Raw genomic sequence first — 15,846 nt, forward strand, 5'->3', positions numbered from 1 at the left:
TGCAGACTGTCAGGGGACACAGTAGGGAAACATTCAGACACAAGTGACCCCAGCAGGAAAGGTTTCACTATCTCCATTTATTGAGGCCACCCCAGGGGGCTCTGATGGAATTGGCAAATGGTGGGATGGAAGGGTGTTGGGTTGTGCCCACACCTGTGCCAGGTCTAATGTTTTTTGGCTGATGGGGATCCACCCTCCTCAAGTTTCAGGGTTCTTCCTGTTCACCTGTGTCATGGTGCCCTTCTTGTGGGTAGCAAAGGCACCTCATGCTTTGCATAAAAGGGAAATTAGAAAGATTTTTCAAGGTTTATAGTATTCTAATAGAGATGGACTGTTTCCAGGAAAAAGGTTTCCCCCAGCCTTTATCATTATCATGCAGCCCTAGCATCACCCACATTGTGGGTGATGGAGGGGCTGGTCCCCAAATAGCTCTGATGGCTCCTGTCATTGAGAAGTTTGAGACATTTACCCCAAGAAGACATTGTAAGTGGATACATTCCTAACCAGGGTGTATTGGGTGTTGCAAAACATGGGAAGGTACAGAGGAGACTTCTGTGAGAGAGGAGGTGCTCCAGGTGCTGGAGCCAAGAATCACTTTCAGACATGATGACATGCCTGAAAGTCCTGATGACACAGTTTGCCCTCCTGCAGCCCTTGGAGGATGCCACACTGGAGCAGGTAGATGTGACCTGAAGGAAGCTGTAGTCCATGGAAAGTCCATGCTGGAGCAGATTCCTGGCAGGAGCTGAAGCCACAGGGAAGCCCATGTAAAAGCAGGTTTTCTGGAAGGTGACACTCACTGGAGCAGTCTGTTCCTGAGGGCTGCAGCCCATGTAAAGACCCACACTAGAGCTGTTTGTGGAAACTCTTGCACATGGGAAACCCCACACTGGAGAAGTTTGTCAAGTGTCCCCTAAGCGAGGGACACCCCCTTTGCAATAGGGGAATAATGTGAGAAGGAAGAAGGAACAGAAACAAAATATTACAAACTGACCACAACTCCTGTTCTCCATTCCCCTGTGTCGCTTGGGAGGAGACGGGAAGAGACTTGGGAGTGCAATTTACCCTGGGAAGAAGGGAGGGATTGGGAGAGGATGGGATTAGTTTGGGGTTTTTCTCACTATCCTACTCTGTTAATAATTGGCAAATTAAAACAATTTCCCCAAGCTGAGTCTGATTTTCCTTTGACGGTAATTGGTAAGTCATCCACCTGTCCTTTTCTCAACCCATGAACTTTTTGTAGTATTTCCTTCCCCTGTCCTATTGAGAGGGTAACAGAGCAGCTTGGTGGGGCCATGGTGGCCAGGCAAGGTCGACTGGCATTGCAGGCTCCCACACAGCAGTAAGTGAGGGCATGCATGTAGACAGCAAAGGATTAATAAGGATTTAATTTTTAAAAAGCCATCAATATTTTTACCCTATTCATCTTGCTCTTTCATCCCACCAAGCCAGAAGTATTAAGCATCTTATAAGGTTTTCAAATCCACTGTAGTTGCCAGATAATGTATTGCAGTTCAGAGGATGTAAAATAAAAGTGACTATGTTGATGGAAGTAATTGGCTAAAGTAACCAGAATCATATCTGTGCTTTTTTATGTGGATGGCAAGTAAGTATTTCCTTTGGCTTGCACATTGGTACATTACTTGGTATTCCATTTGATCACAACCAGTTTATAAAAGATCTAACAATGATAGTTAGATCTTGTCAGACCAAGGATAATATTCAAACAAAAATCATAACATCACTAACAAAGCCTTTGTGTCTTAAAACCTGTTTCCTTTTCTAAAGAAATTCTAAATTTCTCTGCTTCATGCCTTGCCCCAAAACAAAAGCAGCTGCACTGCCATCCCACAGGGTCTGGATACAGCCAGCCAGAATGAAAATAACAGCAGCTGTTCTGAATGTCTGAATGTCACCAGGCCACCAGCAGGATCCCCATGGGAAGACCAAAAACCCTACCACAGAAAGGATCTGCGCAGCACATCTGTTGCTCTTACAGAAATTAAAACACTTTTCTGAGGCTCCAGAATCCTCCATTCCCACAGGTGGTCCTGTCCTTAGATGCCAGAATGCCTTACAGTACAGAGGTGATGACAAGTCTGAACAGGCAATTATCTTTGGGCAAGGAGCCTATCATAAGTTTATACACAAAAGCCTATCCAAAGTTTATACACAACTCTGAAGTAACCATCACTCTTGTGTCCAAATAACTTCAGGGCAGAAACAAGATGTCCATAAGTGAAATCTTCCAAATTTTAAGTTAAAGAGGTCAGTTCCTGGTGCAGCATCACAGACTCATGCCAGACCTCCCAGGTCCTTACAGCCAACACTCCCCCAGAGTGCATGGGAAGCACTTCCTTCCATGCAGCACCCACTCCATTTTTCTTTGCTGAGGAAACAATTATTTAGCACATCATTGTTGTTCTTATCTGACCTCATCCAAGAGAATAGAGAAGAATTTTTCTACACAATTTCCTAGGAAGACATATCTACAAATACGTGACATTCTGGAAATCATAACTCGGATGCATAAGACACAATTGTTATTGATTTACACAACTAAAATGAATTTCAATTCTCTGGAAAGTAACTGAAGATAATTTCTTGACAAATTATATTGTTTATAAAGACATCTACTAAACAGTCTTGTTTGTTCCTTTATGTATGTGAATTACCGGGAGTTAATGTCTTACTGATAAAAGAGGGTCATGACATACTGACAGCATTCAAAAGCAGAGCTTCAGTTATTTAAAAAAAAAAAATTACAATACCACTACTTAGGAAAATATCTTTTTTTTTCTCTAGGTTATGGACTGGGTTTTTGGAAGAACTGTTTTTCTCTTTAATATCTAACTGCATTTATCAGATCTGGCTGCAACCTAGAGATTGCATTCCCTGAAAGTTTAAAGTATTTTGGAAAGAAAAACAAGTCTTCTCGTAAAAATGAAATATCACCCAAGTAATTTTTTTCTATAATAAAAAAATCGGCGTATTTGTTAGGTTTTGTATATTGAAGCACCAGGCATCCAAACACCAAAGACTCCTCTGCTAGAGTTCGGAAATTCTTAGAGCACTTAATTCTTAGAACTTAAAGCACCTGTCAAAACAGGAAGGGCTACAAACTTGAAAACTTTCTCCAGGTCTGGCTTTTGGCAGCTATTCGCATGGAAATTAGAATAGACTATGTCAGAAAATGGGCTGTTAACTGTACTCTATGCTCCCAGTTTGGCCAGCTTTAAGAAATTCTGAGAACATAGACTGTTGCCTACCTCTGTAAACTGTAGAGATACCAAAGAGTGCCTTTTAGCACCTATCACCCCAGATTTAAGGCTTGTTTCTCTATCATGAAAATAGAAACTCAGCATAATCTGTTTTGCCTTCCCTCACTAACCAAGAATCCTTTCTTGATCAAAAACCTTCTTACAGTTTTCCACGTGATTTCCTGCAAGTCTTCCTGGCAGATGAGCTGTTTCAGGAGCCAATCTTCTTTTGCCATCAATATAAAGTGAGCTATTTATTCTTATCCACAGTCACCATGCCTACTACCACCACATAACATGGTCTTGGTGTATCAATTACTCACTTTCCCATTGTCAACCATGCCAAAATCCTAATTTCTGTAGGATTCTACATGGAAAGGAATCTGTGTGTAACTATGGCCTGTTGTAAACACAGGCAGGTCTTCACCAGGACTTCTTCACATATCTGTGAGTCTTTGTTCAAAAATTTGTCGTGCCAGTAAGAAGCACACATTTCAGGCAAGACAGTAGAAACTCTACCCCATGTGCTTCCCCCATAGGATATAGACATTATAATATAGACAATCCACAATTCTACAAGAAAACAATGCTGAATGATGGAGTCAACATAAGACAAAACATAAACAACATAAACATTGTTTAAAGTCATTTATTCTTCAGATTTTGGGTCCATGACTCCTGTGAGGCAGTTCTCTGAGGCAGTGGATCCCAAGCTCCTGCCTCCTCCATGAGGAGGTTAACCCGCAGCTGATCAATGCCTACACTAGAAATACGAGTACTCAGCGTGTGTTCAGTCAGATATGGAGATTAGTTCTTGGCTGTTTCATATCCAAAAATGTCAATTGTAAGCATCTGTGTTCCACCTCATCTCCACAGCCAGCAGCAGAGTTTGCAGGCTGCTAGCAGCTTCTGAGGACCCAGTGCTTTCAAAGAGCTGAAGGTTTCCAGCACTCCTGCCCAACTGCTCTCAGGGTCTATGACACAGGCCAAACTCCCTGAAGTTATCCTCTGCAGCTGACAGCCTGCAGAAACAAGCTTGTCTGAGACCTCCCACATCAGCAGCGAGGAGTGTGCTCTGCACTGTGTGACATGAGCAGGTGCCCCTCTCTGTCCTCCTGCACCACATCTCAGCCTCACATGCCAGAACCCAACAGTCGTACTCTCCGCCTGTCCCTTCCAAACACACCAGTCCAGGACTGAGGCTCCAGGATGAGGCCCAAACACTGGAATTTTCCTAGATCCTGTGAAACTGAAATGCCAGTCAGTTCTGTAGCAGAATGATTGCTTTGGAACAGTAGATACATTTTCATGGGAAATGCCATGAGATCAGGTGTCCTCCACCTTTATTTGGTTTATTTCAGCTGTTGAACTAAGCAAAGCCCTATTCCCAGAGAAATAATCCTACAAACACATACAAAGTGATCATCTTTCGCTGGAAAAGGACATGGAAAGGACATCTTGAGGTAATTTTGGATGTTCTCTGCAAAAAAGCCTGATGTTCAGAAGCTACCAAGAGGGCAAAGAGATTATGAAGAGTTACTAGCAAAAGAACAGAGAACAAAACAGGAAATGTTATTATACTGATGCAACACATCCTTATCTTGAGCACTGGGTGTGATTCTGGTCTCCACTGACGAAAAATATATTATAGCATGAAAATAAGTTATTAAAAAGAGCAGTAAGGGTATTCAGAGGCAAAGAGGGCTTTGCTACAAGAATAAACCAAATTGTCTGTCACTCTGTGGCTAAGAAAGGAGAGGACTTTCAGCATCAGGAAAAATTACACTGGAACCTATTTTTCAGTACCTCTCATGAGAAAGGAAACAGGGAAATGATCAGACATACAGTTAAAGCAGAAAACACTACTCTTTCACGTAAGTAAAACCCAAAACTAATTGCTGTGTGAAGTTTTTAGTAAAGTGAATGCACAGTTGGTTTCAAGAGGTGTGACTCAAGGAGAAACACACTGATCACTATTTAAGGTGCTGTTGGAAAAGCTGCTTTAAACTGAGGCTGTCCATCCCCTGTGGTTGATACTGGCAGAGTTTATCATCCTCTTCTTCACCCATTATTGATGGTTTGTGCTCTTGGTTAGCAACAGGATAAAGACCTGGGGGTTGTGGGTGGGGGAAGTTGTGCAAGCTGGTATGATGGCTCTTATTTTCTTACATAAACAGGGAAACAGAAGAAATGCAAAAGTGTAGGCAACTCTCACTTGAATTTATATTCCTTTTTTGGTTTTGTCAGTTATTCAATTTCATCTCACAAGAATGGTGATTAATAGTTCTGCTAAGAGCCAAAAGAGAAAATTTTTTTCCCATGAAACCTGGAATTCCTGCAGTCTGGAGATTTGTTCCTGTAAGGTCTCAAGTTGTGCTTTTGGGAAAGGTTTGCTCATTTCCTCCCCTCTGTTCTTACTTTGGAGCAGAAAAAACATCTAGGGAAGGAAAAAAAAAAAGGCTCACAACAACAAATTTCCATTCTTTGTGGCATTCTGTGTGTACGGAAATATAGAGTAATGCAGATATATGTAAAAAATTATTCTCCAGAGAGGGGACAATTAAACAGATGAATTTTGAACAAATGCAATGTAGCAAGATTTTGTATTTCTAAGGAAAGAAATTTAATCTTTTATACCAACAGACAGTTTCCCATTCCAAATCCCACTTTTAGTGCTGTGTCAAAGCCCTTTTGGGAAACAGGCTTTCTGGCAGTCTTTTCCTTGGTGTTTCTTACTAGCCACTTAAGTCCCACAGGACCACACAGCTCTGCTGAAACCTCAGTTCACTCACCTAGGCTGCACATTAGGGCCAGTGGTCATGCTGCTCAAGCAGCACTTCTCTGGATCCATGGTCTTCTGTCACAGGCGTCACCTCAGTTCTTGTCCCTTCGCCTCCTGGCTTTTGCTAACTGGTCACTCTGTACCCTGTGAGTGCAAAAGAAAATGAAACCTGCCTTGTGCTCAAATTGCCAGTGAGATAAGAAGGAACTGCTGTTCCACAGAGGCAAAGTCTAGACTGCAGACACATTGCACAGCTTGGCAGGGCCACTGCCTCAACTGCAGGATCTGTTTGCATTAAAGCAGAGGATTTGGGGGAAAAAATGTGCATGAAAAAGCAGCAGATTTGGGCACTTCTAGGTCCTTTCACTGCTGTGGAAACTATACCTCAGTGTGAAGGAGAAACTATATTTCACCTCCTTTCTATTTTCAAAAGAGCAGCTGAAGCAAGTAAGTGTAAAAGAAGGAAAATTCAAGTACACTTTGTTTTGTCATCTAGTGTGGATGTGTTGGTATCTCTCAGGGTACATAAACATCCCTAATGTAGAAGTAGAAGTAAGTAATAGAAATTATGAAGGAAATGGAAAAAATGCATATGAGTTCAGTGAATATTCATCCTGGAAAGACTGACAAATCACAGCAGGTAAGCCTTCACATACTCTTGATTCCAGAGTAAATGTGCACTGTGTACTGGACTCCCAAGCAAGCACAGGCAACCCTGAATGCTGGGTCGGATAATGGCACAAATGAGGGTCACACCCTCTGTCCAGAGCACTGATTCGCTCAGTGAGGATCTTGAGGCTCTTGTATCTTAAAAAATTGCCTGACATCCTCAGGGGACATTACAGAATTACACACTAGGTAACATATGGACCATAGGCTAGGCCAGGCCAAGGGTGATCTGTACTGCTTCAGCAGCCTCAGTGCAAACATTCCCACACTGCTGCAGATGTCACAGGACAGGTGGGGGACATGGAGTTGGTTGGGTCAGACACTGCACTCCCAGACAGTATCAAGACTCATAAAAGAAAAGTGATTTACAGCTCAGACTGAGAACAATCCACAATGCCCAGACAAGGCTTTCAGTCAGAAAATTAACCAGAAACCAGAAGACCCAATTTCTAAGTTTGTAAGGACTTCTACATCTGAGGAAGAACACTCCATCCTGTACCCCGAAACTGGGATGCTACTTGTTTGGAATGTATAAGTCATGAGGAAAACAGAGAACGGCCAAGAGTGAATTTGGCTCCAGCCATTTAGGGGATGGACATTATAAGTAATTTATATTCTGAGGCTCTGACTCCTTTTAAGTGGGTTGGGCTCTCACATATTTGCTTCCAAGAACCAAATCTGTACTACCAAGTACAAGTTCTGCCAGGTGCCTCAGAAGAAGCAGAAAGTGTCCTAGGAGAAGCTGGGGGAGACATTCTTCTTCAGGGCAAGGGAGGTCACCAGTTTCCTAATGACTGCTCTAACCACAAGGCCAGTAAGAGAATGAAGAATTGAGCGGGCGTGCAGCATGCATTCAGATTTTTTGTATCATCAGAGCTGTTTCTGCTGTTTCTGCTTATTCTCAGAAGGCAGATGGCCAGCTTACATCATGACTGGGGGTGGAAGTAAGAATTTCCCATTAATTACCTCTAAATTCAACAGTAAGGATTAATCAAGAGTAGCCAAATAAGAAAGTAGAAGTCTTTCTGGGTTTCTTAGAGGCCCTCAACTTCTGCCACTAATCAGACTGGCCCAACCCTCTCCCTCTGAGAGTTGTGAGTGTACCTAAATTCATGCAAAGAAATTGTCCATAGGCACTTTTCTACCTCCACAGGATATCACAGAAGCAATACTGTGTTCATACAAATTAATTTATACTATTTTTTTCAGAAAATCAGAAATTTTCTGAATGAGAGTGCTTGTGTGGAGAATCTTTCCACAGACCCTCGTCCTGCTGTTATCGCAAAGCTTATCAATACTGGCAAATCAGCAAAATGTTTCTGTCAAGCTGGTTCTCTGCCCCAGAAAAACCTCAGGTGTCAGATCTGACCTTTGGATAGCCACAGTTTGAATTTTAAGAGCTCAGCAGAAAAGGCAGTCTCTCATAAAAATATAACCAGAAAATTGATTTTATCTCTCTATATAACTAGCACCCTTTTTCTATGAATTCATATGCTAAAGGCTGGAAAGACACAATTTAAAAGTAGTCATAAGTAGAACAGCAAGCCCCTGACTCACAAACCAATGAAGAAAACATATCTGTAAAGCAATTGCTACATTATAGAACCATAAAAAAATAGGTGGGAGATATTGAAGTCTTTGAGTTAGTCTTCTTATTAAAAATATTCTACCTATTTCTTCTGGTTTGATCATTTGAGTCAAACAAAGTCTGGAAAGAAGGAGTTAACTTCTACTGACTGAAATTCTGGGTAAATTAATGAGAAGGATGAAGAACCCAGAAGTTTAGGTCAAAATGTAAAGTCCAACAGGAACCAGTATCATTTGCATCAAAACAAAATAAATATTTCTGTTCCAAAGACTAAGACAATAGAATAGTGACAACAAAAATAGAACCTGTGCTTGCAAAATATTTCAAGGTGATTTTCACTAAGTCCCTTCAGATGGTCCATTACATCTTGAAAAGACAAATAAATTTACTGCAATAAACAACGGAAATACCAGATCTTGAAACAGCAAACATCTAGTTGGAATTACTGAAATCATGGCAAAATGTCAAATTTATAGAAGGATAAAAAGCATCTGTGGAGTTTCTTGTGGCAACATAATGGACAATGACAACAAATGTTGTTGACACAAAGAAACAGGCAGCGATAGACAAAAGTAGACAATGCTGAATTTTGATGAGTCTAAAATTGAGACAAGATTATTCCTTCCAATACTTGCCATTTATAAATTAAGCTATCAATAAATGACACGTAAAAAAATAGACTAAAAAGAACGCTTGCCAACAGTGGCAGCAAACTTTGATGGAATAGCTCCATCCTTGGATTGCTTTCATAGTTCAAGCCATAGAAATGTGAGAGCAGCTGTGCTGCTTCAGACCATCTAACTAAGTCCTTCTTCTGAGATAAGGACTATTAAGAGAAACAAAGAGTAAAATAAAATCTAACACACACTGTAACCCTACCTCAGTACTGCCCTAGCCTTCAAAGGCTCTCACCACCAGGAATGTCCTGAGCCTGTTCATGTTTTGTCTATTTATTCCCATTCAAAACCTGGTCTCTGCAGGAGCCCATATGGACTTCCTATATGTGCAGTGTCCTGTCAGTGGAGCTTCCAATGTGAGAGCCAGCCCAGCAGCTTGGGGCAGCTGTTGAGATGCCAGTCTGATTTTCAGGAACTCCTTTCACCACGGCTGGAGGCAGAATGCCAGGCTGGGTTAGCTGGGCCTGACTCTGCACAGCATTTCTCATGCTTTCCTCCAGTGTTTGTTGTTCCTGTTTTTCCCATCAGCCCTTGGAAGTAAACTCTGTCCTTTGGCTGTGAGACAGCTCGTGGCTGGAACAACAGGTCAGCTGGAGCTATTGCAGCTGGCACATCTCCCTCCAGCCCCTAGCTGGAGGAAAGTGGGGACTCACAGCATCTGTAACTAAACTTCATTACATGACAAAAGCCTTGGTTTCTCCACTTAGGGTTTTATGATCACCTGCAGGAGGGCATAGCCTCCACTCCTTTATGAAATACAGGTGCGTCTCTTCACTGTAGGTCAAAAGTCATTCCTACTACAGCTCACCTCAAAAGGCCCACCTCTGCACTCACAGCTGGAAAATACTTTGCTGACACCAAACCAGGAGCTTTTAGTGGAAGAATAAAATCCTTTCCACATGTAAGGCAAGGGAATTTCCGCTACACTGGGGCTTGTAAAGGAACATGGTAATCCAGGAGGTGGCCCCACTCAGGAAATCAGAAGATCATCAGGCTGATTTGAGCTATCTTCAAATAAAAAAGCCAAGAGCAATGAATATGTCCATATTCAGTACATTTGTGGTTAGAGAGGGGTAGGTACAAAGATAAAATGGCACTTTCCTGCTTCACGTGTCCCACAAGTAGCTCAAAATGCAACATATGATCATAATCAGTAATTATGTACAGTGCTGCTGTCTTGATTCTTCCTCACCTCCTCCCTTCTTCACCCGGCCAGGCCACAAAGACTTCATAATGCTGCCAAGTCCAGGTCAAATTTTTGCAAAGCAGTACAAGAATTCTGGTTTTTTTTCCAATTAGCATCTTACTCAGTTGAAATAGTATTTAGCTACCAAAGAAGTCATGTGGCTATTTTTTTAAATGACATGTTTTGTTTTGCAAAATATGTACTTTGACTTAACTCCCATTACAATGTGACCAAAAATTCTCATTTCATTTCCTATGGAAGACCGTCTCCTACTATCCACCTACTCTAGAAATGGAAATAGCCACTGTCCTGTATTATTCACATCCTTGAGAGAAATGTCTCAAGTGCTCTAGGCCAATCCCAGCTAGGAGCTGTTGCAATTTACAAGTGCAAACATATGAGTAAGGTGGTTGTTTTTTTGAGAGACACAGCTGTGTGATGCTGAGTATGAGGCCAGCTAGAGGCAATCTTTTTGGTGGGTTTCAAGGAAAAGAGATAAAATGAAGAATGGGGAAAAAAATGCATGGCCTGACTCGCAGACTCCTGAAGCCTCACCAAACCCACTAAGCCATTCTCATCCATAACTCTTAGCATATCCAAAGATACCAGCAACTGCTCACAGCCTCCCATAACTGGGACAGAATAATTCAGTCATGGCAGCCCTGCATTTTTGAGGGTGCATGGGCACATTTTTGAGATACCACTTTCTGCAGTCTCATCCTCACCATTAGTTCTGGAACTCAGAATCATTTTCCCTGAGCCATAACCATGGCAGGATTTTTGATTTGGCTGCACTTTTATTGATATCAATATTAACAACAACAATATTTTAACAGACAAAGATCCTAGATAGACTTTGAAACCACCCGATCACTTTTGTTTTGCAAATTGTCTTCAGCTTACAAACCCTGTGGCTATAGATTATTAATTAGGGGGTAAAAAACAAAAAGCACTACATATCATTAGGAAAAAGAGTTTGCAAGCCCCTTGGGATCTGACCACACTATCCAAGGTAAGGATTGGGAACTGAGGATTGGTCATTTCAGGCAGCCAGTGCTTTCTGCTCCTGAGAATGCTGTGATGTTCCATTTCAGATGATCTTCATGATGCACTGACTACTCCTCTCTGATGGCAGCCTTGAGACAGCTCTTCTTCATGGACTCCAGGGGCCTACTGTTCATTTGCTATCTGGCTTCCTATAAACATTTCAGCATCCAAGACTCTAAGATTTTCTCACCATGGAACTACTGGATCAGTTTATTCCCAGCTCAGGGGACCAGATAATCAAATTAGGCACAAATTCCTCATCTATCACTATGTCAAGTAAATAGGACTAGGACTCTCAGTTGCCTGGGTAGCACATGGCCAGTAATGATCCTCCAGCCATTATGCACAGCAGATCTGCTGAATGCTGATGCCAGATGAAGTGGTCTCCAATCACAGTCTTCTTCTTGGAATAACCAAGGCAAGAGTTGCTCGATTAGATCTAATTGACATATGCTGGAGGCCAAGTAAGAAACACAGCTCTGCAGAGCTCTACTACTCCCCATATCCCAGTCAGCTCTGAGGCTTTGGATTAACGGTTGCACAGACTCAAAGGCCAAAACTCTCATTTTCTGCTAAATTCCCTGCTAGTTCTTACAAATGACAGAAAAAGCACTAAAAATAATTACAGTATCATTCAGAACAGCAGTTGTCAAATACCTTCCTTTTTTTGCTCCCTCTTGGTGTGCTTTTTTTATTTAATGCTGTGGCTTGGCATTATTAGCAGCAGAACTTCATTATGAGCTCATGTAAACAGTGTGGCTTTTATTGGAAGGGGAGAGCTTCAGTCTCAGGCATCACTAGGTGGAGGCACTGCACAGCACAAGGCTGGTGTGGCTCACGGCTCCAGGGCTTTCAGGATCCCCACAGCCAGCTTCTATGGCTCACTAACCCCCACCCTGAAACACCCACCCAATCTTTTCCCATCCTCAGCTGCCTGCTCTCTTGAATGTGATCCTTTCCTTAATAATAAGCCAATTCATCTTCTAATTTCAGTACCCAACAAATTTTATGGTCCAACCCTCCAAAAATGTCAAACATGCCAAAGTTAGCAGCTTTTTAAAAGTGACAGCAGACGGTGCTGGCACATCTTTGGCTCATTTAAATGCATATGTGTATCAAGCCATTCAGATCTAGGATGAGGAAACATATTTTTATGAAAAACTTGGCTTTTCTTTTAAAAGTCAGCATGTGGTCTATTCTCTTCAGTCTCTGAGGAGAATTAAGTCCCGTTTACTTTAAAAATACAGGAATCAGAGCCAGATATCAAGCAGAACCAGATGTCACGACCCAGAAGAGAGCATACACAGATGGAAGGGGGACATATGGCACACAAGTTTTTTCCCACTGTGAGTGTCCCTGTCCAGACAGCTCTTTAGCTTTTTCCCTGTTTGTTCCTGGAGGCAATATGTAGGGGAGTTAACTGCCAAGGTTTTTTTCTGTTTTAAAGGGACAGATGAATGTTGTTTTTTGTAACTCCCAAATAGTCTGCTTATTGGCCACTTCAGAATATATAAACTTTACCTCTCAGTAAGGTCTTTAAACTGAAATAATGGAATATTCTGAGTTGGAAGAGACCCACAAGCATTATCAAGTCCAACTCTAAAGTGAATGGCCCATATGGGGATAAAACATGCAACCTTGGCTTTATTAGCACCATGCTCAGACCAACTGAGCTGATCTCAGGGTCCTAAAGATGCATTTGTCCTGCCATTTCTGCTATTTCCCACTTGAAATTATGTAGTTGTTTCACACATTACCTAAAAAGTACAGATCTATTTGATACAGTCTAAGTGTGCTTCCCTAGGAATGAGAGGTCAGAAAAGAGCAGATAGCTTGAATTTCTTTCCAAATCCAATGTTTGTCTAAGTGCCCCAGCTCCATGGTACAGAAGAAATAGTAATGTTATACATATTTGGGAAGAAAAAAAATAGAAAACAAATAAACAAACAGTGTGGAGATTAGAAACAATGTGTTCAAACAGAGAAAAAAATGCCTTCTTAAAGACTTGTTCCCTTCACATCTTCAGGGGACATTAGATAAACAGTGAAAGAAAGTGCAAAAGATCAACTCTCAAGGAGAGACGACGCAGCACCAGGGTGTGTTACCATAGACAGTGCAGGAAAACTAAGCACTCCACTGATGCATATAGCCAGGGAGATAAGGGAAAGAGAGAACATGGATTTTAATAATTGCCAAGAGAAATAAAGCCCATCAGGGAAAGTATTTAATCAAAAAGAAAGGAAAAAAACAAAGAGACAGCATTCAAAATTTCTCTCTGGCTACAGCCATTGCTATGCTCAAGAAAAAAAAAATCAAACTAGGTCAAAGACCAAATGAGAGGCTGACACCAGAAATGAACCAAAAATATTTACACATCTAAGTCACTTGATCTGGAGCAGTAATTCAAAATCAAGTTTTTGGAGCAAAAAAATTCACCCTAATGACTTGGTGACCTTTCTACCTTTCTTCAGGGTGAGATAGTAACCCCTGATAAACACTGCCAAGCAGGGCTCTAACTGCAGCTGCAATGCCACAGTGTCCCACGTGCTCTCTCAGAGGAGTCACACAAGCTGTACATTTCAACTGGTGCCCAACAGATATCAGACTCCTTTTTTTCAATCAGTTTTAACGTGGGAGGCAATCTTAGAGTGGGCTGGGGGAAGCAAATGTTTCTACTACTACTATTTTCCAGCTCCCTTTTAGTGACTAATGTTCGGTTTGTCTCAACAAACGCATCGAGTGCTGGTTAATATTATCCTAAATTAAAAGAGAATAAACATGCACATCATGTGTTGTGCTTTTCCTTTACTCTTGGGAATAATGAGTGTAAAGATGAGAAATGAGTGTAAAGATGAGAAATGCTATTGCTCCTGGGTTCATGAGTTGTAGCATCTCTGACTAAACCTGAGACCTGGAAATTTAATTTACATGTATTCCAAAGCTCTACAACATAATACTTCCTTGGTACTTCTAGGGAAAAGGTCTCTCCTTAGCACAGATGTCCTAAATATTAACTGTACCCTGCCTGTTTCATTTTCAAGCTAACTGCAGCTATGAAAGGAAGCCGAGTCACTGAGCTACCACAGTGTCTGAACAAAAGGCAGGATGGGCTTACCTCTCAAGCAGACGGTCAAGGCAACAAGATAAAGGGAAAATGTTAAATTGCTCTTGCACTGTTCTACATTCTAGGATGCAATACAGAGGTTAATTTAAAGGAAAAGGAAAAAAAAACACAAACAAACAAACAAAACAAAACAAAACAAAAAAAAAAAAAAAAAAAAAAACAACCAAAAAAAAAAACCACACCAAAGTTGGTCAGGGCTGTCCTGTCTGGAGCTACTGCATTAAATCTACCAGGTCCTAAAAACTCATTCCGAGCTCAGAGCACATTCCTCCCAGTCACATAAACATCTATCCATGAATTAATACAGTCATAGATGCTGTGCTGGTTTTGTGTGGGATGCTGGGAAGAGACACAGCTGGGAGAGGTGACCTAAACCAACCAAAGGGATATTCCAGATCAGATGACATTGTGTTCAGTATATCAAGTTGGGGGAAGAAGGAAGAACAAGGGGACATTTGGAGTGATGGTGTTTGTCTTCCCAAGTAACCATTGCACATGATGGGGTCCTGCTGTCCTGGTAATGATTGAACACCTGCCTGCCCATGGGAAGCAATTAATTAATTCCTTGTTTTTCTTTGGTCATGTGTGTGGCTTTTGCTTTCCCTATTAAACTGTCTTCATTTCAACCAACAAGTTTTCTGGCTTTTACCCTTCTGAGTCTCTTCCTGATCCCACTGATGGGGAAGTGAGTGGCTGTGTGGGGCTTGGCTGCTGGCTGGGATGTGTGTATTAGAATGTGAATCAGCCACATCTCAGTGCTATTTACCACAGATGTAAGAAAGCAGGATATGATCATGAAAAAATCATGAAAGAAGTCTCATAGAAAGCACCAATGTCACAGTATGGATGGAAAGATGTAAAGGAATTAGCAAATTCAGACAAGTTAATTACAAGGCAAGGAAAGGACAGTGCAATCTGGAGTACCAAACAGACAGGAGCAAACCAACAGAATAAATATGTCATTTTGGTTTAAAAGCAAAACATGGTGCAGAGAATGCTTTTAATATATCTTACACCACATACCATTTAGATTTTGCTCTCTGTCTGCATAAACAATAAATATATCTATAAAGTGATAAACAAATACTTTTCCATTGATTACACTGCATTTGCCTTTTCCTTCTGAATCTGCCAAGTTTTCAGGGGCAAACCTCTTGCCAGCTAATCATTTGTGGAGTTGTTGGGATTTGATTTTTTTAATAAAAAGTAACCAGCATATGTGTCTCTATGGGACTTCTTTTATTGTACCACAAAAAAAAAAAAATGTGTTTTCCAATGCGACTTGCAAAAAAAGTTTCCAGGGAGAGAAAACAGAGACAAAATTCAGCTTCAAAATTAAGCCCCCTGATAAAAGGAGAAGCCATCTCATGTCATGCTACATTGAAGTAGCTAGCTAACAATCAACCATGATAACCAAAGCCTATCTCCCACACTCACTTTTATACAAGGACACAAAATAATCACACTAAATGTGGTTATTTGAAAGAAAGTATCAGGTAAATCAATGCTGACT

The 15,846-nt window shown here is 41.3% G+C and overlaps 1 long non-coding RNA gene across 1 annotated transcript; it reads right to left on the reverse strand.

Moving 5' to 3' along the window:
- Positions 1 to 4,039: 4,039 nt before the first annotated feature.
- LOC135295284 (uncharacterized) lies at positions 4,040 to 11,945 on the reverse strand. The gene is made up of 3 exons (XR_010357328.1): positions 11,867 to 11,945; positions 6,053 to 6,186; positions 4,040 to 5,697 (listed from the first exon to the last, which is right to left on the reverse strand). It is a non-coding gene; the product is annotated as an uncharacterized LOC135295284 (long non-coding RNA).
- Between the last annotated feature and the right edge of the window lie 3,901 nt (positions 11,946 to 15,846).

Source organism: Passer domesticus, chromosome 2, assembly GCF_036417665.1.
Source record: "Passer domesticus isolate bPasDom1 chromosome 2, bPasDom1.hap1, whole genome shotgun sequence".
In the NCBI taxonomy this organism is placed as follows: domain Eukaryota; kingdom Metazoa; phylum Chordata; class Aves; order Passeriformes; family Passeridae; genus Passer; species Passer domesticus.